Source organism: Ambystoma mexicanum, chromosome 6p (genome assembly GCF_040938575.1).
Source record: "Ambystoma mexicanum isolate Mex_15411 chromosome 6p, UKY_AmexF1_1, whole genome shotgun sequence".
NCBI classification, from domain to species: domain Eukaryota; kingdom Metazoa; phylum Chordata; class Amphibia; order Caudata; family Ambystomatidae; genus Ambystoma; species Ambystoma mexicanum.
Genome location: NC_090935.1, coordinates 517,365,849 through 517,389,100, shown reverse-complemented (window position 1 = coordinate 517,389,100; position 23,252 = coordinate 517,365,849). Strand labels below are relative to the sequence as shown.

Genomic DNA, 23,252 nt, shown 5'->3' with positions numbered 1-23,252 from the left:
ACAATGTCAAGTAAAAATAAAATCCTTTATAGGGCTGCAAGGACAAAATAAACCGTCAAGTCACCACATTTTGTGCACCACATTACCAATATTTGTATAATTGATCACTTATTTATTACTGGCCCATTGACAGCCATTACGTTTCAAAGTGGTGCTAACCATGAATTCGGGCATACTTATCCATGCATGAATTAGGCATGGCTTTCCCAATTTCAAGGGCACATTGGCGTACAAAAGAACACTTTCATCTTCCAAAGCCTGGTGTCCCTGACTTTACAAAAAGAAAAACAGATGTAGGTACAGTGAATTGCAAGTGGCCATCCTCCCTTTTCTCTTGCTGGTACACGATGGCCTGGCAAACTAACTATAAAAATAAATGACCAAGCCCATCTCAAGTGGGCCTGCTCCAAACAACCCTTGGATGTCTGTTATTTAGTAAGTCTTGCTTCGAATACTTTCTCTTCACAGATGCAGACTGGACGTGGAAGGCCAGTTTCTTAAACACCCTCCCGTAGCTGGTGCTGTGACACGTGGTTGGTCTGAGGGCCTGCTCCAGTATCGTCCGAATGAAGATGCAAGTCAATTGTTACAACTACCCACCTGTAAGGAGACAACTAGGACGGGTCTTCCTAGCCCCATCCCATACACCCTGTATATTGAAAGCCCTAGGATACTTGGACCCTGTTCACAGTGTACAGGGATCCGTATATTGATAAATAGCGGAGAGGCAATCGGCCGCAAAAATGTGATTTTTTTTCGGCTAACATTAACTGGTAAAAAGTGCCATGGGACAGTAACAAACCCAAACTGAGATTTAATATGCCTGCGACTTCTGGAAAATGCGATGTATGAGCTCTGTACCTTGCACGAGATCGCTGTTGCATGACTTGTCTAAACCTTTGTGGCTCTGGAATCAAGTAATGCAACCTTCCCTTGTACATACCTCTGGTTCCTAGCGTTGAAAGGAGTGCCCATAGAGCATGGAGGAAGGGCGCAGTACGGACATGGTCCTGGGGACATCGGCACAGGAAACCGTTGCAATATGGAGAAAATGGTAACAGCTGGCTACCTACATGGCATGGAAATACAGCCAATAGCTCATCAAGCAAGGCGTTCTCTCAACAATGGGCTCCTGGGATGACGACAGTGCCTGCTGACAACTACAGAATGTCTGCAAATTAATGGAAGGCCTTTTTTACGATGGGTAAAGAAATCCACCAAAAACTAAAAAGCGAAGAACAAACAAAGTAAACTGAAGTTTTAAAAGAAACTGTTCAAACGCTCATGCAGATAGATCCCTCCGGCTCCACCTCCAGGCACTTGGATTATCCGATTCTTTCTCCCACCATATCATTCTACCTTTCCTTTTTCACTATCACTCCTGCAAACACTGCCACCCCACGTCTTCATACCCCCCCCATTAACAAGTTATGCCGCAGTTACCACAAGCTCCTCTAGCCAGGGTGACCTCATTACAGGAGTTGCCCCAATAAATACAGCCAGCACAACCACCAGCTCTGTGTAGGGATTTGGTATTATCTGTTGGGAACAAGGAGTTCTACATTGGCGACGAGGATGCTGGCTGTGCTGGGGGGACAGCATTGAAGATGGCACATACACCTCCCCCCAACCCAAGAAGAAGACCTCCCAGGTAGGGCGAGCGCTTAAAACTGTAGGCGCAGAAGGGCCCAGCGCATGGAGCCAGGGGCCAGCTGGCCTGTCACTAGAAGGACAGGTCAGGGAAAGCAAGAGACTGAGGAGGGGCTGAGGGCCCAGAGACTGATTGCTTAAGGGGTCTGGGACCACTAGCTGCAGCATGGAGGGCTTGGTGCCCATGGCAGTAGCAATTTGAAGAGGCCTGGGTTCTAGTTACGCCTGGAAATTATGAGGATATAGCCAAGGCAGTAGCAACAGGAGAGGCTTGGAGCCTAAGCTGCGCCTGGAAATTAAGCAATGAGGAGGCATGCTGTGCAACTGAGGACTATAAGCCCAAGGCAGTAGCAACAGGAGAGGCTTGGAGCCTAAGCTGCGCTGGGAAAAGAAACAATGAGGAGTGATGTTGTACAGCTTGAGGCCTGGAGTTGGGGCAGCAGCAATAGAAGAGGTTGGGAACCTAAGCTGCGCCTATATGTTAAATAGAAGATTGGTGGCGAATGTGAAAAGCGCCTGGAGCAGAGGAGGGTCCTGGGGGGCCATTACAGCATTTGAGGGGGCTTGGAGCCCATACCTGCACCTAAGAGACTTGTAGCCCGTGGCTGCACCTTAGGGGCTTAGAGCCCATGTGCAGAGATGAAAGAATATTGCCCAAGACAACATGTGTAGTGCCTGGAGGGGCAAGGGCCCATTTGCAGCAGCGCTAAGGAGGTGCCTGTAGGAGCTATCACTTATATGAGGTGATGAGGATCTTTGAGGGCATGTTGTCAGTAGTTCCTGAGGGGCTTGGAGCCTACTTAAGAACTGAGAGATGCGGTAGGAGGCAAAGGGAGTACAATTTTTATAGCAGGCGGCTGGCAGCAATGAAAAGCAGCATTATGAACATACCAGGAAAGGAACGCTTCGGGAGGTGATATTTACAAAAGGAAGTGTGGCAGATGGATTGGTAAATCCATTTCTGTTTTGGGCGGCTGCATTTCCGCCCGTTGGAATTTTTTTTTTCAAAAAAGCTTAAGTTGTGAATGATCTTAATTGCCGGAATGAATAACAGAGGTATTTTTAAGTTAAGAGATGATGCTTTCACGAGCATAAGTAAAGGAAGCAATTTGGTCTTGCCTTCATTGAATTGGTTAAGTAGTTATAATTAGTTATTGATTCAGAATCTGTTGTCATGTGAGGCCTGAATGGCATTTGGACAGCGTGAGTGCATGAAAGCGTGAACCTGTATGTTGTCAGGTGTAGTTTCTTGTGGGATAGGTTGTCCTGTAATAGGGGTACTTCATGGAAGTTAGTTTTTTAGATTGGATTTAGGTCTCAAGGGTGTTTGTAATTAGTCAACCAAGGGATTAAGTGATCCAAATGTGAGGTTTTATTAAGTAGGTTAAAGTTGCATATTAGTAGAAAGAGATTGAGATATGCGTAGTAATAGTGTTTTCTGAAATGCTATTTGGTATTTATGTTGTAGGTACATTGGTATGAGAGGTATCTTGCAAGTGGTAGTTAGCATGTTTGATAGGTTTGCACGGATGGTGTGTAAAAGTCGTGGCCTCTGTTACCTCGGTCAACAAATACATGGTAATGTTATGATGCAAAGGAAAAAATTGTGGTACGGTCATGTTTAACTAACACGCTTTTCCTTCCACAGATGGACATTTAATGAAATATAGGTTGCATTGACAACATTGCTAGAGTTTGGTATGTGGAATCTGAAGTATAGTTATGTGCACTAATGTTTTATTTCCACAGGTGGGACTTTTGTAATGCAGATGTATTAAGACCTTATTTAATGCTAATGTTTAGAGTGCTAAGTGTCAAACAAAGTTTGTTTGGTTGTTTGGTTTAGAAACCATTCAGAGTTTCATGATGATACAGCAAAGACTATAGTAGAGTCATTGATGTTGGTATGATGCTGGTGTGAGTGAAGTGTGGTTTCCCTAATAGGAGCTGTATTGTATTTAGGAATACTTTCAACATGGGCAATTTAGGGGTAATGGTGTCACAAGAAGTGAAGTAGTTACCCGGGTATCTGGGATACTCAGTCTAGTTGGAGTTGGTGTGTATTTAGGTACATACCGGTTTGCATTGTTGGGTGTGAGGGAGATGTGTGTGTGTTCTTTTGTGGGACGATGAAGTCAAGTTTAGGAAGAGAGGTATGGGTGCCTCTATTTGTAAAAGTTTTAGTAAGGATGTTTGAGCAGTTGGGTGCCTTTTCCTCACTTGGTAGAAAGAGGAAGGGGCATTGATTGTAATTGTGTCCCACGGCTGTGTGGACTATTTTGGAATATGTAATGAGACTAGCAGAATGTTCTCAGTTAGGAGTGATGAGGCAAGTGCATTGAACGTGGGGTTGTTTGTGTGCGTGTTGTTATTAGCCATTATGGTTAAGTTATCTACTGTGTTTTTATGTCCCTAAGGAAGGGAGATTTGTAGGGATTTGGTATTATCCTGCATCCTAATGGAACCTTTGGTCAGTGTATTGATTGACAATGGAGTGTTAAGGGTTTGAATGTTTATGTGTGACTGGGGTTCTATGTGGTCAGTTGGGAGATGTAAGCCTACCTGGGAGGATGCAGGTGTATGTTGCCCTGAACCCAGATGTACCTGACATTATATGACCATCATAATGTACTGGAACTAAATAAAGAAGTTACTGGAACTTCACCTGAGGTCATGGTCATCTGTGGGGAACAAGGAGTTCTACACTCTGCCCTAAATGACACCTTTGCCATTCACAACACCAGACACCTACGAAAATATTAGGTCACTTCAGAAAGCCAAGTAAAAAGTTTAAAAAGGGGGCTTTGCGTGCACACTTTACTTTAATACATTTATATAGCGCGGCCATGAACCCGAGGGCGTGAGGGCACTACAAGACAACAACGAGTAACAAATAGAAGAGTCCAAAGATGCAGAGCCACTATGGAGAAGAAAGATTATAGCTGTCTAAGGATCAATTAGTTGAATAAGTATGTCTTTAAGCTTTTCTTAAACAATTCGAGAGAATCAATAGATCTTATGTTTAGAGGAAGAGCATTCCAGACCCTAGGTCCGTTAAAAATAAAGGCCGAGTTAGCTGCTCTAACAGTGTGGCATGTTGGTTCAGCCAAAAAGTGCTGATTATTTGACCTTAGTATTCGCACATTGTTTTTTGTGGATAGCAGCGGTTGTAGGTACCCAGGCATATTTCCTGATCTTCACTTATATATAATAGTCAGAGTTCGGAATAGAAATCTGGAAGTCACTGGCAACCAGTGTAACTCCCGTCTTGCCAGTGTGACATGATCTCTGAATTTAAGATTCATAACAGCTCTGATAGCCCCATTTTGGCATACCTGCAACCTATTACAATCAGATTTACTGATACCCATGAGTAGGCTAGAGCAATAGGCTATTTTAGAGCCTACTATTGCTCTTGCAATAGTTTCAGCGTTCTCCTGTGAGATCAGTGGCCTTAGATGTGCTAACAATTTGATGTAATATGCACATGAGGATATAAGACTGCTGACATGTGGTTTCATGGTCATATTGGTCAAAAGTTACTCCAAGGGTTTTCACCTTTTTTAGGGGTTTAATAGATTCTCCACCCAGTTGGAAGTTCTCATACACTGATCCCATTCTATTAATGGTGTGTGGTGAGCCTATGACAAGTAGCTCCGTTTTTGACTTGTGCCGTGCTAGTTTATTATGGACCATCCAGGCCTTAATGAGAGTAAAAACTCTGTTAATGGCCAATTCATCTTCCCTGTGACAGCCAGTGAGCGGGATGACACATTGCGTGTCATCCGCATAATTAGTAAAAATTATATTCTCAAAGTCGAGCATTGCAAACAAAGGGGCTGTGAATATATTGTAGAAGAAGGGAGATGTACAAGCACCCTGTGGTACGCCACAAATTAAGATAGGTTCTGATTCTGCATTACCGCAGAAGACTCTACTGTCTCAGTTAAGGAAAGATGATACCCATTTGCAGGCCAAAGGTGAAAGATTAGCCACTTCGCACAACCTGGTGGCCAATATCATGGTCCACCAGGTCGAAAGCCGCAGAAAGATCAAGGAGCATAAGCAGGGATGCCTCCTTATTGTCCATACGAACCATCAGTTTAGATTTGAGTTCAAGTAAAGCAGTCTCATTGCCGTACCCAACCCGAAATCCAGACTGATGGTCATTTAAGATGGGATGTGCCTTTAGATGCTCTGCAATTTGAATGTAGGCCACCCGATCAAGAATCGAGAGTAGGAATGCTGCGTTTGTTATGGGTCGATAATCATTTGGCATATCAACTGAAAGCCCTGGTTTCTTCAGGATTGGCATGACCCATGATTGCTTAAGTTTCTGGGGAACAATACCGGTAGAAATAGAGGTATTTACGAACAGACGAATGGATGAAATTAAGGAAGGGGCACAGGACTTAATTATCATGGTAGTATGAATGTCCGGTCACTCAAAAATAGGGTGTTCCACAATCGGGGGGACATGGGAGTAAGATAAAGGATATCAAAATCACATAGGCCAAATTAGAAATGAAATAAGTCAATGTCCAAACAGCAGAGATTAACTTTGACTCTACTCTTTTGCTTCAGGTGCCACTGTCTGCTCAGTTCTGAATACAAATAGCTGAGACAGGCATGCTCCATGGACTGGCAGAGTGTGTGGCACCGAAAAGGGCTTCTATAATTGAAACATTAACCGAACATTTAGATATGCCATTGGGGTGCTGATAAAATAAAGCTGCTCATGTTCTGGCCCTCCTTGAAGCAATAGATTACTACCATCAAGAGAGGCAGTGATAAATTGCCACGCAAAAATGGGGAAACCGATCCGTTGCAAAAATAAGAACCATTTGGCCGCAAAAGCAGCATCAAAAGGGGGAGGGCAGAGGTGGGTTTAAAACTACCACAATGCCTGGAGGGAGACATTGCCTCAGCCTGAGAAGTGGATTTTCTCATTCATATCAAACATGTGCCACTCCCAAAGACATGTCAGCCTAGATAAATGAAGGGCGTTTCCTAAAGTTGGTGGCAACATGACAGTAGGCCAGCACCCCCAAAATGTATTCTACACATATCTTGCGTGATTGGTGCAAGGTATACTCAGTTTGTGAGAGCATTGCAGCCTTACCAAAATGACCAGTGGTAAACTCCCAGTACCTGCCCAATATTGGAAAAGATCACCATAGTCTGCCTCATTTGCCAGGATGGCAACATTGGTAAGCAAAGTAACATAGGCATGCGGGCCACCCACCGTCATCAGGTCCCTTCATTATCTGCAGATTGTATTTGACACAACTGGCTGCATATGTATAAAATCAGTTTAGTCATTCTATATGTATTTGGTGGGTGCCAGTGTATACATGCCATTAAAGTAGCAAAAAGGCTGTTGCAAGACTTTGTTGTTAGGGTGGGAGGGAATTTACCTTGCCAACGGGTTACAACGGATATTGTTTACCGCATGAAGTTTTTACCTACCACCTCGAGTCCAACAGTGAAGTAAAAAAGGAGAAAGGGTGAGGGGGGTTGAAACTAAAATTAGTCTAAAATGTGTGTCTTGGCCAGATGTCTTCCCACGTGCACCAATGTACATGGTGGGGAATAGGCCAAGAGAACTTGTGCATGGTCTCCAAAGTGTCTCCCATATGTTGCACCACGCCACTTCACTCCAGCAGTTTGGTACAGGAAGATAATGGTCTAGATCATTGCAGAGCTCCAACCGCTTGCCTCAGTTCTAGCCAATCACTGGTCCAACAAGGACTATCAGAGGTTCCAGGGGGAAAGTGGAACACCATCCAGGAAGATTACCTAGCCTAAATCCTGGTCCACTCCTGAACCATCTTCAGTCCAGGTGGAGTTCAAGACCTGGATCCACACCAAGAAATTTTACAAGTGGCCAGAGGACAGTGGTGAATGCAACACCCTGGTAGACTTCGGCCCAGAACCTACATTACGACTGGAATTTCTCGTACATGCCAAAAAAGGGCCCCAATTCAAATACCGAATCCTCGTAGGTTTTTGTAATTTAGGCTTGAAACGATGCAGCTTGCAAAGAAAGTGATGCCCAGGGTACGTTTGAAGAACACGGCTCATCCCAATAAACAAAACTTGGATGACTCTCCCATAGGCCTTAAAACCATTGTCCCACATTTCAGAGACCAGTGCAGTGTGCAATTTGTATACAAGGACTGGGAAAGAATATGAACTCCCATAGAATTATATGCCACTCTAGGGCAGGTGTGTATCAATTTATCTTGCCGTCATGGATTAAGCGTGTTTTATGTAGGTTGTATATTGCGATGAACAGCTGTGCCGTAGTGAGGGCCTGCTGTAGGCGCCCCCCGCCATTTCCAGCGTGCCCATGCCAAAGGTAAGGAGTCTCCTGACCACCTCCCCTAAAAATGCCACATTATTTTTTAAAGGTGCTTAAAAGCACCGTAGCGCACTCGGCGCGTGGTCCCTCTCCCCCCGCCCACCCTCTTCCTGGTCTCCCTGTGCCCGCCTCCGAACACGTCCACTCACCTGGATTGGTCCACATACCCCACATCAAGGACATCCAGGGCAGCCCTCTGCCCGGCAGCCCTGCGGCGAAGGACCCCGAGGCAAAGGACGACCCCCATGTGTCCGCAGGGGACGCCAAGGAAGCCAGCAGCCAACAGACACCCACAAAAACCGTGAGTGTGACATGGGTGGGGAGTAGAGCAATCACTCTACTCCAGAAAACCCCTGCCACTCTATCTTACTTCCCAATAACAGAGTGCCATAATATTATCATGCCCACACTTAGATAGAATTGTGAACATTAGCCTGCGTAGCATCTAGATGGAATAGTGAATGTTAGCATGTCCACACTTAGATAGATCTGCGAACATTAGCCTACATCACGTCTGGATAGATTTAGGAAGTTAGCATGTCTGCACTTAGATAGAACCGTCAATACTCGCATGTCCACACTTGGATAGAATTGTGAACACTAGCCTGCGTCGCATCTAGATGGAATTGTGAATGTTAGCATGTCATTGGCAGATGCACTGGCCACTAGAGTCTAAATGGAGGATAAGGGGAGCTATCAGAGAGCATGTTAGAGGCGGGGACTAGAGGAATATGGAACCTGTATGCCAGTCGGACCCAGATCAGGACAGAGCCGCAACAGGGGAGACTACGCTTCAATTCAGGATAGAGACGCAAACTAACCAACCCTACTAACGATTTCCCTTTCTGCATACACCTCTCTAACTCCAAACCAAACACAACCAAAACCTACAGCACAACAAAGCACACAAACTTCACTACATTCCAACAACAAAACAAAACGCACATAGCCTTGCACAACAGTACACGACGACTACCGGCCGCAAACACCCCAGGCCCAGCCAACGGACCGGACCCACCGGCCTGAGGCCGCCAACAGCACATCACTGCTATCTTGCACTTTTCCTGCTTCCTCCCACTAACTCAACCCCCCCCCCTCTTTCAGAACCGCCAGAGCGCCAAGGGACCACTACGGTGGTGATAATGTTAAAGGACATTTGTACCGCGCACTAACATTAACATGAACCCATGGGAGTAATTTCAGGGGGGACAGGGGTGTTTGTTCCCCCCCCCCCCAACTTTTATGGCACGCCATTTTGTTCCCATTCATTTGGCTGGGATAACCTTTTCTTCAGATGTCATGTCTCCCCACCCCCCCCCCCCCCCACATTTTCAGCAACGTTACTCCAGTGGATGAACCAAACCGTTACCACCGAGTGCGAGCGATTAAATCACTGGTGATTGAAGTTAACTTGACCCTTTTAAACTGCAAAGACCTGACGAATAAACAACGGCATACAGACAGCTAGGTGTCAGATTCCAAGCCGCTTTCATTTTAGAAGTTAAAACGCGATTGGACCGCTTGCGAAAGGCTGTTAAAACCTGTTCTGCATCATTACTTCCTGAGGCAAGGTCATTTAATGGAAGGAAACCACTCCCTATTCCCGTCATTACTACAAGCAGAACAGATTCCTCCCAAAGTCAACACGCATCAGAGCGCCGGAAATAAAACAATGTCCCGCGACCTGGCGCAGCGAGGTGGCGCTCGAGGTCTGGCATATGGGTCGCATTACTGCCATACATGTCCGCTGCATCTAACTGCGCAGTTGCCAAGAACCTGCACACATACGCGCGTGAGACCAGTCAAATTAATGGCAGCATAGCCTCTTGGATTACATACAAAGGGTGTTTAAATCAATGCTTCGTTGAAATTAAAATCCCAAATGTCTTGTATGTTTGATCACGTTTATTCCTCAATATGATGCACAATTCACTATTAGGCTTGCCTCCCTAGTTTGAAGACAAAGCCCGACTTTAAACCTACAGTTGAAAAAATAAAAAGATAATTGACATTTCTGCTCGGCGCGCATTTACCACTCGTAGATATTACAAATTCTGTAATTGCCGTTATGTACAAAAACAAAAAAAATAAGGGGGTTCATTTCATCTGGGCGAATCCAAATACTTTCAATCTTCCTTTGATGCAAAAACAGTGCTGATGTAGTTCACAATAGCTGTGCCACAGAAGGATAAACTGATTTGCCCAGGATCATACACTTCAGTTAAGATGAAACTAGGATGCAAGACCCGTCCACCCTTAGGGACTTGCCGACACTGCGTGTGAGAGGAGATACACCTCACTAAGCTAACGCCAGTGCATTGCACAGGTTCAATTCCCGGTATTTCCCTGCCCCTACTGAGACAGCTCTGCACACCAGAAATATATCTCCCCCTTTAGCCAGAGAAAGTCTTTAAACCCGAGAGTCTACAAGCCAGTCTGGGAGTTAGGAAGGTCTGTATCAAGCGGTTCAGATTTGATCAAGATGTGGATTCGAGGACACTGATAATTTAATTCCTAAAAAATGTTCATTAGTTTTCAAAGCAGCTATAAAATTGTTCCTAGAAGCTAGATTTCCAACTTTTAAAGTCAAATAGTACACAGACTTGCAACTGCATTTTTGACCCCATCCCACCTAGCTTTTCACAGAAACTGACCAGTTATTAAAAATCCCCCCATGTTATCTTTGTTACACTGGTTCAGCAGATCAGACGCAATTCTTGCAGGTTGATGTAACCCTGGAGGCCATGAATGGTGTAACTCTAGAAATTGGTTAGCTTGATAGACCTTACATGGAAGCAAAGCTTGTGGTCCTTGACACTCAATTCAGCCCTGGCTGTTCATGGAGCAGCGGTTTTCATTCTGGTACTTGTAATGTAGCTTTTCCCCAATGTGTGTACTAAAAATGAAATAGAAATTAACACTGGCTAAAAAGCAAACACCGATCACTAGTTAGATTCTTTCCCACCACTGCCTTCTTACTCTGTATGGTGGTCGTGAAGCAGAATGTATATTCCCTCATGCCCCGTAGTCAGTGCTCCTGATATTATCGTCGGAGTATTTTATTCTTATTTTCTAAAGGCGGGAGTACAATACTTTTTCATGGAGTAAAAATGTAAGTTCCATTTCCAATGGGAGTAGTTTATAAGCGACTACAAATATGTTTACTTGTTATTAATGCAAACAAAAAGATACAATTTTACTTCAGAACGGGCAGTATAACAGTTTGTTCCTGTGGTTAGACATGTATGTACAAACATTCATATAGCTATACGAGTGAAAGCAGAGGGCAGGCTCCTATGGCATGGTTAGCCATTTCTTGTTTGGAGTATTTGTATTCCCCATTTTTCTTTTTTTGGGTGCATTTGCCCATTTTTAGGGACTGAAAGTGGCCGATACACCAGTTACCTGTAGGGCTGCCTGTACAATAATAATAATGACAATAATGCTTACAAAAAGCAGATGGGGAGGCACAAGTAGCTGCCCTAGCGATGGACTCCCAGTGGACATATTTCTGAAAAGCAACCGCGGCTGCCTTGCCCCGCACCACTTAGGAGGTTTCAGCCCTTGGATGGTGAAAGACTCTGATGCAGGTGGCGATCCACCGAGAAATAGTCGCCTTAGATGCCTGCTTACCCAGAGGGTTACCGAAGGTCACAAAATGTTGAGAACTCCTAAGCTCGGAAGTCCTGTCAAGGTAGAACTTAATAGCCCTTCTGACATCAAGACAGTGCAGAACCCTTTTAGCCTCTGAGGCAGGGTTCGGCAAAAAGACCGGTAGGGAGATCGACTGATTCAGATGGAATTCAGTTACCACCTTCGGTAGAAAGGCCGGGTTTGTCCATAGGACTACCTTGTCCTCGTGAAAGACCAAGAAAGGATGCTCCACTGACAAGGCCTGGAGCTCACTCGCTCTCCTCACTGACGTAACGGCGACCAGAAAGGACACTTTCCAGGATAGGTACTTGAGGTCCACCGTGGCCATTGGTTCAAAAGGTTTATGGCACAGCGCTGTCAGGACTACATTTAGGTCCCACGGCGGGTGCGGACTACAACCGGAGGGTAGAGGCGTGTCAAGCCTGCAAAATGCCTCTTAACCACTGGGTTACTCAGAGAATAAGAGCATTGGTCTGTAGAAAGATAAGCGGAAACCGCTGAAAGGCAAGTTTGCATGACAGAACGTGAACACCCGACTCTGCTAGGGAGGGCACGAAGGACAGCACTGTGTCAACGGTAGCCACCCTTGGATCCAACTGCTTTTCCAAACACCAATGACAGAACCCGAGCCATTTACTCCTGTATTGGGATCTGGTCGAGGGTTTCCTGGCTGCCTGGATAATACGCATGTTATCCGTAGACAAGTTAAGATGCTCTAAAGACTTGAACTCAGGCACCATGCCGCCAAGCTGAGCGATTGTGGAGAGGGGTGCCACATCTGCTGTTCCCCTTGATGAAGATCGAGGGTCACTGGTAACCTGATCGGCGGCTACACCAACAGATGTTGAAGTTCTGAGAACCAAAACCTGGCCAGCCACCACAGGGGTATGAGTAGAAGGGAACAGTTCACTGAGTTGTTCAGCTTCCAAATTGCTCGATGAACTAGAGGCAGAGGCGGGAAGGCGTAAGCTCTCATGTTGTGCCATGGAATCTCGAGAGCATCCCCCAGAGATGAGGCTCCCAGCCCCCATCTGGAGGCATACTGAGGAAGCTTCTTGTTTACCGCCATAGCGAAGAGGTCCACCTCCGGTGTGCCCCAACGCAAGAAAATCCATGAGAGGACCTCCGCCTTCAACTCCCACTCATAGCTGACCACTGTCCGCCGGCTGAGGGCATCCACTGTGACATTCAGCTGGCCCGGGATGTGTACTGCAAGCAGCCAGACACCATGAAGCACAGCCCACTCCCATATCTGGGACAGGTCCACAATGGGGGGGGGGGGTGATGGGGGACTTTGTTCACCCTTGCTTGTTGATGTAATACATTGACACCACACTGTCCGTGCGTATGCGGACCACCTTGTTGGCAATGAGCGGTCTGAACGCCCTGAGCGCTAGGAAGATCGCCAGAAGCTCCAAATGATTTATGTGCAGGAGCTTGTCCTGAGGCGACCAGAGGTCCGAGACCTGAAGATCTAACGTCGCACCCTACCCCAGAAGGGAGGAGTCTGCCGTGATCGTCACCCTGGGGCTGGGGCCTGAAACCCCGCACCCACCGACAGGTTGCTGAGAGATGACCATCAATCCAGGTCCACTCATGGAATCTGGAAATATCATCAGCTTGGAATCCGGGTCCACAGCCTGACACCAGGAACTCCGAAAAGCCATCTGGGTCCGTCTCATCTTGAGACGAGCAAGAGGAAGAGCCAGCACACACGAGGCCATGAGGTCCAGAAGCCTCTGGAACCACAATGCCGACATGCTCTCCGACTGCGCAAAAATCTGACAAGTGGCTAACAGATCCGCCATTCTGTCCCTGGTCAGGTACACTCTGCAGTCGATCGTGTTCCAGCGAAAACCCAGGAAAAACAATCCTGCGAGACCATCATGGAAGATTTCCGCAAGTTCACCGACAGCCCAAGATGGAACAGGAGCTGAAGGAGAGACTGGAGATTGCCCGCTGCTGCCAGTAGACAAGGGCTGCGTAAGAGCCAGTCGTCCAAATATGGATACACATGGATACCCTGGAGACGAAGACAGGCTGCAATCACCGACATCTTTGTGAAGACATGCAGCGCCGAGCTGAGGCCAAAAGGGAACACTAGAAACTGGAAGTGCTCCTCTCCCAAAGAGAAGCGGAGATATCTCCTGTGTGGGTTCCAAATCAGGATATGCATGTACGCATCCTGAAGATCCACGACGCTGAGCCAATCGCTCATCTCCAAGGAGGACCGTATCTGGCTGGGCGTGATCCTCTTGAATTTCTTTTGGGGTAGGAAAACATTGAACTGGGAAAGGTCTAGGATGGTGCGCAGGCCAGCCTGGTTGGGTTTGGGCACCGTAAACAGCCGGGAGTAGAAGCCCTCTCCTCTCTCCCCAAGGGGAACGGGTTCCACAGCTCTGAGGTCCAGAAGTTTTTGAACTTCGGCTTTGAGGGAGGGTGAGCCTGACCGCTGAAAAGGAGGGTTGGGGGGGGGGGGGGTAGGGGTAAGCAGAAGCCCGCTCGAGCTACTGACAAGACCCATCCGTCTTTTGTGAGGGCCTGCCACGCCTCCCAATGAGACGCAATGCGTCCTCCCACCGGGGTCTCGTGCGAGCGCGGAAAACCCTCATTTAGTAGGTTTACCGGTGGTGGTGCCACCTGAACCTGAGGAGTAGGCTGAGGAGCGGGAGAAAAACTGCATCCGTTGTTGCCTACGGCAGTTATTCCCCGCAGGGGTATTCACTCTGCGAGATTTGCGGTCGAGGAAGCAACTAAAGCCAGAGGAAGGTCGACCTTGCGACAACGGTCTCTGGGTTTTGAAAGGAGCCTTAACCAGGACAGACAAGGACTTAGCTGCCCGAGTGCTATCCTTCGTCTTAGTGAGCTCTACATCTGTTGTAGCATGAAAGAGCTTCTTCCCATCGAACGGAAGGTCCAACACCTTGTCCTGTACTTCTTGTGAGAATTTAGTTACATGCACCACGCCTGCCGTGAGGTATCAACCCCGAGCCGAGGTGTCTACGTGATGAGCCGCAGCCTCCAGGAGATCCTGGGCCAAGACCCTGGCGTCAGAAAGGCCTCCTTTAATGTCTTCCAGCTTCTCGACCGGGATAAACTCCTCAAACTCCGACTTTCCACATCCGCATGTTAGCTCCCGCTAATATCAATTCAGCGTTGGCCTGCCTGAGCTGCAAGGCCGAATTGGCGAAGATTTTCCTCCCGAGGGAGTCGAGGAGCATGTCCTCCTTTCCCAGCACCCGAGTAGCCGTCGTGGAAGAGGATGCTGCAGGCCTGGACTGCAAAGTGGCCGCAGTCACCACTGTGGAGGAGGGGGGCGGACAAGACAGGGCCACCTCTTCCAAAGAATGCAGCCTGTATCTTGTGTCAATTTTCTTATTGAAAAAAAAGTCCAGAGTGTGGCTTTTCCCAGACTCTGCGGACCTCAGCCAGAACGTCCTTCTGCAAGAACAGGCCAGTACGCTCCAAGGGAGACAGGGTGAACGCCCCAGAAAGCACGCCCTCCGGCGGAGCGGGTGCCTCGGGCACTGGAACATCTAAGAAGTTCATCATGTCCAGTACCCGGTCATGAAAAGCTCTGATAGAGCGGGGAAGGTCCTTGCTGTCCTGATCGCCTTGTGCGTCATCCGACAGATCAGAATCCTGCTGAACCGTGTCAGGCGCTGCCTTGTCCAAAGGGGACAATGGGGGCAAAGGCAGAAGAGTCGGGGGAGGCACCGTAGGCAAGGGAGGCGCCGGCGGAACCACTGGCGGAACAAGTGGAGCCGGAGGCGCGGGAGGACATATCTCCCTAAAAAGCCCTTTGAAATATTCCCTCAAGGGGGTCGGTACGCATAAGCGTTTGAAATGTACCACAAAAAGCTTCCTCCGGAGACTGCTTCGGAACCTGAGGAGGCCTATCATGAGGTGGTCAAATCCAGGGACGTAACGGAGAAGGGGGCCACACTGGCCCCTCCACCGACGTATCCACATAAATCAACGGTGCCGACCCTGCAGGCAACAAAACATTGTGCGGAAGAGGCATCTGAGCGCTCCAGTCATAAACTGGATGATAAGGATGAGCACAAGGGACTATGTTCACCCAAGGGACCAAGCCCTACACCCGAGGCCGTATGCGTAGTACCCAAAATGGCCGCCGTGGTCGTGGCGGGAACAGGCGCCATTTTGTGCTCACCTGAGGGGAACTGCAGCACGTGAGGAAGTGAGGCAGGGGTCCCCGTCGATGAATCAGGGGTCTTAACTTTAGCCTTAACATAAGGGATCTCGGCAGAGCCAGTACTGTGAGGCCTGGAATGTTTTTGTGACATACCAACCGCCAAATTAGCCTTCGAAGGAAGGACCTCGGCACTGCCGGTAAAAGAAGAACTTTGCTTTTTTGCCCCCTCAACAGGTATGGTGTCACCGCAAGAGCGGGAATGGTGAGAAACAGCTTTCACCGACAAGGCCTTGTCAGGCCTCTCAGAACTGTTGGTAGCTTTAGCCTCTGGACGAGGGACCTCGGACCCAGGTCCGGTAACAGCCTTCTCTGCGCGGGCCTCGAACATCCGTTCGGTAACAGCAAGTCCGCCCAAGGCCTCGGGGCGCACCCCGGTCTTATTTTTGAGGGAAGCCGACAGAGGCCTCAGAGCGAGCTCCAGTACCCCACAACTCAGTAGAACTGGCTCCACAAACAGCCCTCACAGGAGGGGCCTTGGAGAGTACTCCGGTATCCACAGGCCCCTTATGGAGAAACTTGGAGAAAACTCTGGTACAATTATTAGGCCCAACGGGCGCCTCAGGGCGAACCCCGGTGGCAGAGCGATCAACGCCCCTCCCAGCCCGAGAGGAACCCGGATAGGTATCCCCCGGCCGGCGTGCTCTGAAAAGTAAAGAACTTACAGGGCGTTGTTTCTTCTCATCGATGAACGCCTGAAAATGTGATGGAGGAGTTCGTCGGAACACCTCCTCCCACCGCTCCAACCGACGTTGAAGTGCCCGGACCGAAAACAGGAGTCCCAAAGGTGATCCGGACCCAAGCACTCTAAACAAAGAGGATGGGGATCCGCCCTGCGAAACGACGGTGACATGATGAACAATCTGGAAAGTCTAGTATGAACGACAGACAGACTAGTACATGATGGCTAGCGAGAGCCAGAGGAAAAAAGGGAAGAAAATCTTCTGAGGATGCAAGTGCGTCCAGTCCCGAACGAGCAGAGAAAAGGACTAATGGGTGATGTGCAGGGCAGAGCCAAGGTGGGCGGGGTGACGGCCACATGCCAGGCCCCGCGCAAGAAAGAGGAAGGACACATTTTTGGAAACATTTTTGGATGCTTTTTACAAAGTGCTCCGGTCCCGTCCCACAGGACGGAGAGATGTCCCATTAGTATGGCAGAAAGGGAACGGGACGTAGGAGTAGTGGATGTCATCATATCCCCAAATTGCTCAATTTTTTCTTGCCCATTTAACTGGGACCATTTTTTCTATGTACTTCTAACCTTGCAGGCTCTCCTTTCAACAAGGCTAGAATTATGCCCTCAACCATTAGATAATTATTGGATGCTATCGACAAGCCTAAGTTCATCAGCAGTGCCCTTTGTTCCCATAATGTTTACCAATATTAATGCTAGCAATGTGATAGACGGTGTGCCTATTAGCTGTAATTAAAGCCATCTATAAATTGAGATCCAACCGTCACAGCTCGCTAAAGGTGGTGTGCAGCAACCAGAGGAAGGACAAGGTCTGTAGCTGCACTCTCCTGCGTCTATCCGTTCTTGTGGTTGCTGGGCAGGAGCTAAGCCTTGCTGTGCAGCATATTGCAATGCAAGGTTTTGCACAGTGTCAAAACGTCTAGCTAGTAAAAGAGTCGGTTTGTAAAAAGGGGCCCCGGCGGTTTGGATGAAGGCAGGCTAAAAATGAAAGTGATAAGTTGGGTGTGGCCAACTGTCCATGTCTAGAATGTGTTTGTGGATAGATTACCTCCAAACCAGTCGACATGATTTGTATGTGTTGAAGCCAATTCAGGAAACTGGTAGAGGCGATATTGGATGGTGTTTAAATCTCCCCTTATCAGGAGAGTTGCATACACGTTATTTACCTTGTTAGCCGGGGTTTTTAAGTAAAGAGCGATTCAGCGGGTAGCCCCCACCCACCTAGTTGGCCTATCGCTACTGTGAAGTTGGTATTAACTCCCTGACAGTGAGATGCTCTAAGCCACTCGAACAGCACCGTCCCACAATGGATGGGATTATTATTTTCTGATGGGCCATCTTCCATACCCACCTAACCTCTTGATTAAAAAGCTCTAGATATTTTTGCCTGGTCCGTTTATCGTTAATGGGGCATGGGGTTTTATTAGCAATGCTACGGTCATCTCCAAAACGTTCGATCTGGGGTGCCACTTGACTTAATTGCATACGATTTAGGCGTAACCATGAGCCTCTTATCTCCACCTCGTTTGAGGCTGTGAAAATAGACCCATGATCAGTCGTTTAATGCCGACATTCACCCTAGGCCGTGTCTCAGCACTAAAAGACAGGCCTGCTTAGGTTTGTGCGCTTACCAATATGATTAAACATACAGCCAGGAATTGAGCTCAAGAATTTACAAGATGCCACTCTGAATTACACACTTGACAGAGGAGTTAATGTATTTAATACAACACCCTACCTTCTGAGGGCTTTTATTCTCATCACACAAGCTAAAGCAAAAGCAGATATAACATCACACCAATGAACAAGAGCATGTTTGAGTAGATGAATAGAAGTGGCAGCTTTAGTTTTAACAGCATGTGTAACCTTAGCGCTATGCTATACTACACTACATGCCATCAGTCTAAATGCACTCAGCAGGTCCCCACCCTTCACTCACGTTTAGAGCAGAATGTGCTTCAAATGAAACAGTGCCGCCTGGGGTTCAAGAGTTCTGCTGAGCTGTGCCCTGGCAGTCTTTCTTGTTGCTGCTCAGATCAGGACTCCTCTGCTCTGCACTCTTCCCCCAGCCACGCTGGCCTCGGTGGACAGGCAAGTCTGCTGATCTGCCTGCCTCTTTTGCTTGGACCTTATATGTATGAATGTACATGGTTCCCCTTCCCTAGTGTGTGCGTCATATCTGAAGAGTAAGGCCTAGAGCTCAGCGCGTCACTATGCTCGGTGAGTACGGTCTATGACCAACTATATTAAGTGGGTTTTAGCACCTCTTAGTGAGAGTTTTGTTGTACTCAGTGGCTGCTTCCACTGAATACCATGGGCCATGGCTTAGCAAAGAAACAGTTCCATCACTTGTTATGTCTTAGCCTTGCAGACGTGCACCACGCTTCTATTGGTGTCTGCCTATGCCCGGTACTTGAATCCTTATCAGATATGTGAGTCAACGCTTGCACCTAGTGAAACAGGCAGCTCTGTGCAGTATATGGTTTGCTCATCTGCCAGAGCACGAAAGCACCACTTCCTGGATCTTGGTGAGGCCAAGAAATATTCTTCCAGCAAGTGCAAAACATGTGATGTATGTTTGACGACCATTCGACTATCAATGGCTGCAGGCCTGCATAATATCTGCATAATATGTGAAAATCGCTGCCATCTACATTCTACATGTGTCATTGTTTCACTGGCTGCAGGCTGCATATGTGAAAAGCGGTCTTAATTTAGGCTTGTTTTCATGTCAGGAGCACATGTTGCCAGTGTGAAGATAAATGCTTGCAGGAGCAGGCAGAGTATGACGAGGAGGACTATTGAGGGTTATGGTCATGTACATAGAAACCAAGCATCCAAATTGATCACCTTATCATTCAGTTAAAAAAAGAGAGGCAAAGGAGTGCAGATGCCAGAGGGCTGGCAGGGTGTACATCGGATTGAGAATGGGCTAATTATGGCCTTTAGTCCTCTGTGTCCTATTATCTACGGCTTGATATGCCAAGTGAATTGCTTGAAATTTTACATGCGCCTGAAATACCAAGATGCTAAATAAGGAAAATACAATTGGTTGGTTTTGCGCCTTACTCTAGCTTATAAAAAAGGCAGAAGAACCCAATGAAAAATATATAGAACTGAAGGGAACCACACTACTGAGATACAGAGCAAAAAAGGCTGGGAATACAGATGGACCATAACATTGTGGGCAATGTGGACCATAAGCTTTGTGGGCATTGGGGGTCTTTGAGAAAGCAGTGCAGAAAATACCAGAAGCCACATAGATCTGTGCAGCATTGGCAACAATAAAACAGCGTTTGAGCCTATGAGATCGAAGATGTGCCTCTAAATCATGTCTGTGGATTTGAGGCAACTAAATAAGGTGGTTGAGTGACCCCAATATTAAACTGGTGTCAATATTTTTAAAAGCTTGCTTTAATAACAGCATACCATCAGGTGTGCCCACACAAGTATTCAACTTCTGCGAACACACTGGTCTCGCACGAAGGCTTCAGTTCAAATGAATGCTATTTGGCCTTGTCCTCATCATTCCTTCCTTTATTCAGAAAATATACATTTCTGTTAAGATACCTTAACATGTGTGCCCAGCCCTGCATCTCATCTCCCCTGGAAACCACACAAAACCGTATCCCTGGCAACAGCCAAACAAACCAATTGGACAGATATTTCTGGGTGAGCGGCTGGCCCTGGAGTGGGCAAGAGCAACAGCCTTATAAAGGTCTGTGGAGAAAGAACTGGGGATCTGGTCTTTGGCTGCTGGTGGTGGTGTGTGCCGACCATGGGGGTTGCGGGCAGAGATGCTGCCCATCTAAGGTACCCTTGTTCCCAGTCTACCATTCATGTTCGTCCTCTTCCCCAAATGGTTATTTCTCCTCTTTGCCCTGCTCCCCTACCACGATCTTTCCATCGCTTTCTCCCTCACGTGCCGCTGGGCGCGCGCTTGCTGGACACCCCCTCTCATTCTTCCCTTCTCTTTCGGTCCTCCCTCTGAGCCCTCTGCCTACCCACTTTTCTAATTTCCACCAATCCTTCCCTTTGGGTCCTGCTCGCTCCCCCTCCCCCCCGCCCCCTCTGGATCCAAGAGTACTCCCAGGTTCCATACCAGTGGGTGCTCCTAGCTAGTATGCCTGCCATCAATGCCCTGCCTTGTGCCAGCAGTCCAGTGTAGGCGGTCACTTGTGTCCAGTGTCTAATTTGTCCAGCTGGCAATGAGTTTACTCCTCTTCTTGTAATACATCTGCTCCTAGTTTTGACAAAGACTTGAGCCTTCATTGTGTTCCCATTTTCCAGTGCTCCCCGCCTCTTGTTGCTATGTGGGCTGTGGGAGCCCAGTCTGTCTGCGTACACAACTCAACGCAACCATGTCTGTCGACACCATGGTCCTAAACTGTGGCCCTGACTGGGGTCTCCCACACAGGCCCCCCCCCCCACCCCTGCATTTTGGCCTGCCTCCCACAGCAATACAGGTTGGAGCGTTTGACTGAGCCCCATTACTTCAGCCGCCACTTATCAGTTTGTGCCACTCAGTAACCACAAGATTTTATCTGTGGTACTCTGGCAGCTAAGGCTTATGGGGACTTCCTCCGGCAATGTTGGAGGATGTAGGAGAGTCTATGCCCATAGAGATGTTCATATTTTCTTGGGTTATTGCCACAGCCCCTTCCTTTTGGCTTTTGTCCTCAGTTACCACTTTGGGCCTGCTTTCTCTCATGTCGCCAGTGGCATCAGGAACATCAATAAAAGCTGCTAAGGGGGCATATTTGTTCAGTAAAGTAATCGCTTCATCTTTGCGGTGTGTGGGCCTGATGGTGGGATATCACTAGGGAACTGAATTAGTTATCCCTTGATGTTAGCATTTGGGTGGTTTCAATCATACAGCCATTTGAGTTCTGTTCATAATGAATATCCACTAGGAGAGCAAAATGCAGACCTTTCCATGTGTGTTCATATTCAGTTTTAGTGGAACATTACCTTCAAATCTGAAATCTAAGATTTCCATCGAGATCAAAGCATTTGCTTAGATGGTAGCGGCACCCAGACCTACGGCCTTCTGGATTTTGGCGAGGGAGACAGTCTTGCAGGAGCTTTGTTCTTACCCGTGCCTAATGGCAATTGATTATGGACCGGGCAAACAGATGCCATGCAATAAAATTAGGTGCCAGTGATTTTGCAGAAGTTCACATTCTAGCTTCTGGTCTTCCAACTCGTCTCTAGGTTAAACACCATCTGATTATAGGGTGCCACCACTCGGTATCTTTGGATATCGCTGCAGTTCAGGATAGTTTCCTGCAACACCCCACACCAAGAAACTAATACCACTTTAGTTTGGTGCCATTCTGTCGAAAAACACACCATGCAACATTTATGCAACATTTACTTGCCTTTGCGATCTACTGGTGAGTAGATCCAATACTGAGGAACAGAATAGGAACTTGGCGAGGAATTTGGTTCCAAGGAAGGAAAAAGGCTTCTCTAGGGCCCAAGAGATCGATTAGCTGGGGAATTGCATCCCAACCAAAGGGTGTGAGCACAGAGGAGATCATAGCAGTCATGAAGTCATTCCAAGCACCACAAAACTATGAACTGCATGGTTCGACATTGCTGTGCACTATTTAGCTCCTGCTTCTAGCCCAAAAGAGCCTAGTTAGCTTGAAACCAACCTCTACAAGGGGCTACCTTTGGCTCCAAGGCCAAGGGTACGTTACATTTGTGACACTAAGTATTTGAGAACGTTTAGAAGAATGTTGACACATTTAAACATAATTGAAGATATGGGCAAAACGTTTGTTTGCCTCTTGTGAAAGTTAGATTTGCGGTGCATAGTTTCCTTGCTCCAGGTTCCCCACTGGTAGCTCCTGCCTACTGGATGATGCTCGACACCCAAGAGATTGATTTAGCACCCTGAACTGGCATTTCTAGGAATGGCAGAATTGTATCAAGTGTGTGCCACATTTTGCAATGAAGGCTGGTAGCAGGAGAAAGCTAATCTGGGGAGAGATACTAGGTTTGGGATGAGATGTGTTACAGATCAACTACTTTAAGAATAAAACAGGTTGGTGGGGTGGGACTAGGAGTAGGCATCATCCAGATGCATGCTGGCAAGGAGGTAGTTACTGGGCATACTTCCAGCAAGCAGAAGGGACCAGAGTGCCTGTATACTGTTAAAGAGCAGGGGATGCTGGCAATCCATTGGATAACAAGTCCTTGCTTTGGCGAGTGACGATTACTGGACAGCCAGACCATAAACCCCTAAAGCACTTATCTGAATCAAAGCTATTAGACGAGGTGTCAAAGTAAATCGCTAACTGGCTCTCCAGGATGCAATGTCATGACATTGTCATGTCCTCCTCCCCAGAGTAGGCAGAACACCTTTGCTGACTGCTGGTCTACATTCGCAGTTGAGAAATATGGAAGCACAGTAGAATGTGTCAAATAGGTAGTGACAAATGCTTGGATGGTCACTAGTAAGGGACAGAGAATGAAGCGCTTGCAAGTGAACTTGTCCCATCAAAAGGTCCACAATTTCACTGGCGGAGGGTCGACAAAATAAAGCTCAGTGATGAGCTGCAGCAGTGGAGATTATGGGTCATCTGAGCACAGGGCTGGACTAGGAACCAAAAGAGGCCCGGGAAATAATTTTCAAAGTGGCCCCCCATTACATATTTCCAGCAAGACCA

General features: G+C 47.5%; 1 protein-coding gene across 1 annotated transcript in view; it reads right to left on the bottom strand.

The window, feature by feature from the left end:
- ZSWIM6 (zinc finger SWIM-type containing 6) overlaps window positions 1-23,252 on the bottom strand; it is a 402,232-nt gene that overhangs the window by 293,345 nt on the left and 85,635 nt on the right. The gene's annotated exons all lie outside the window — the stretch shown is intronic.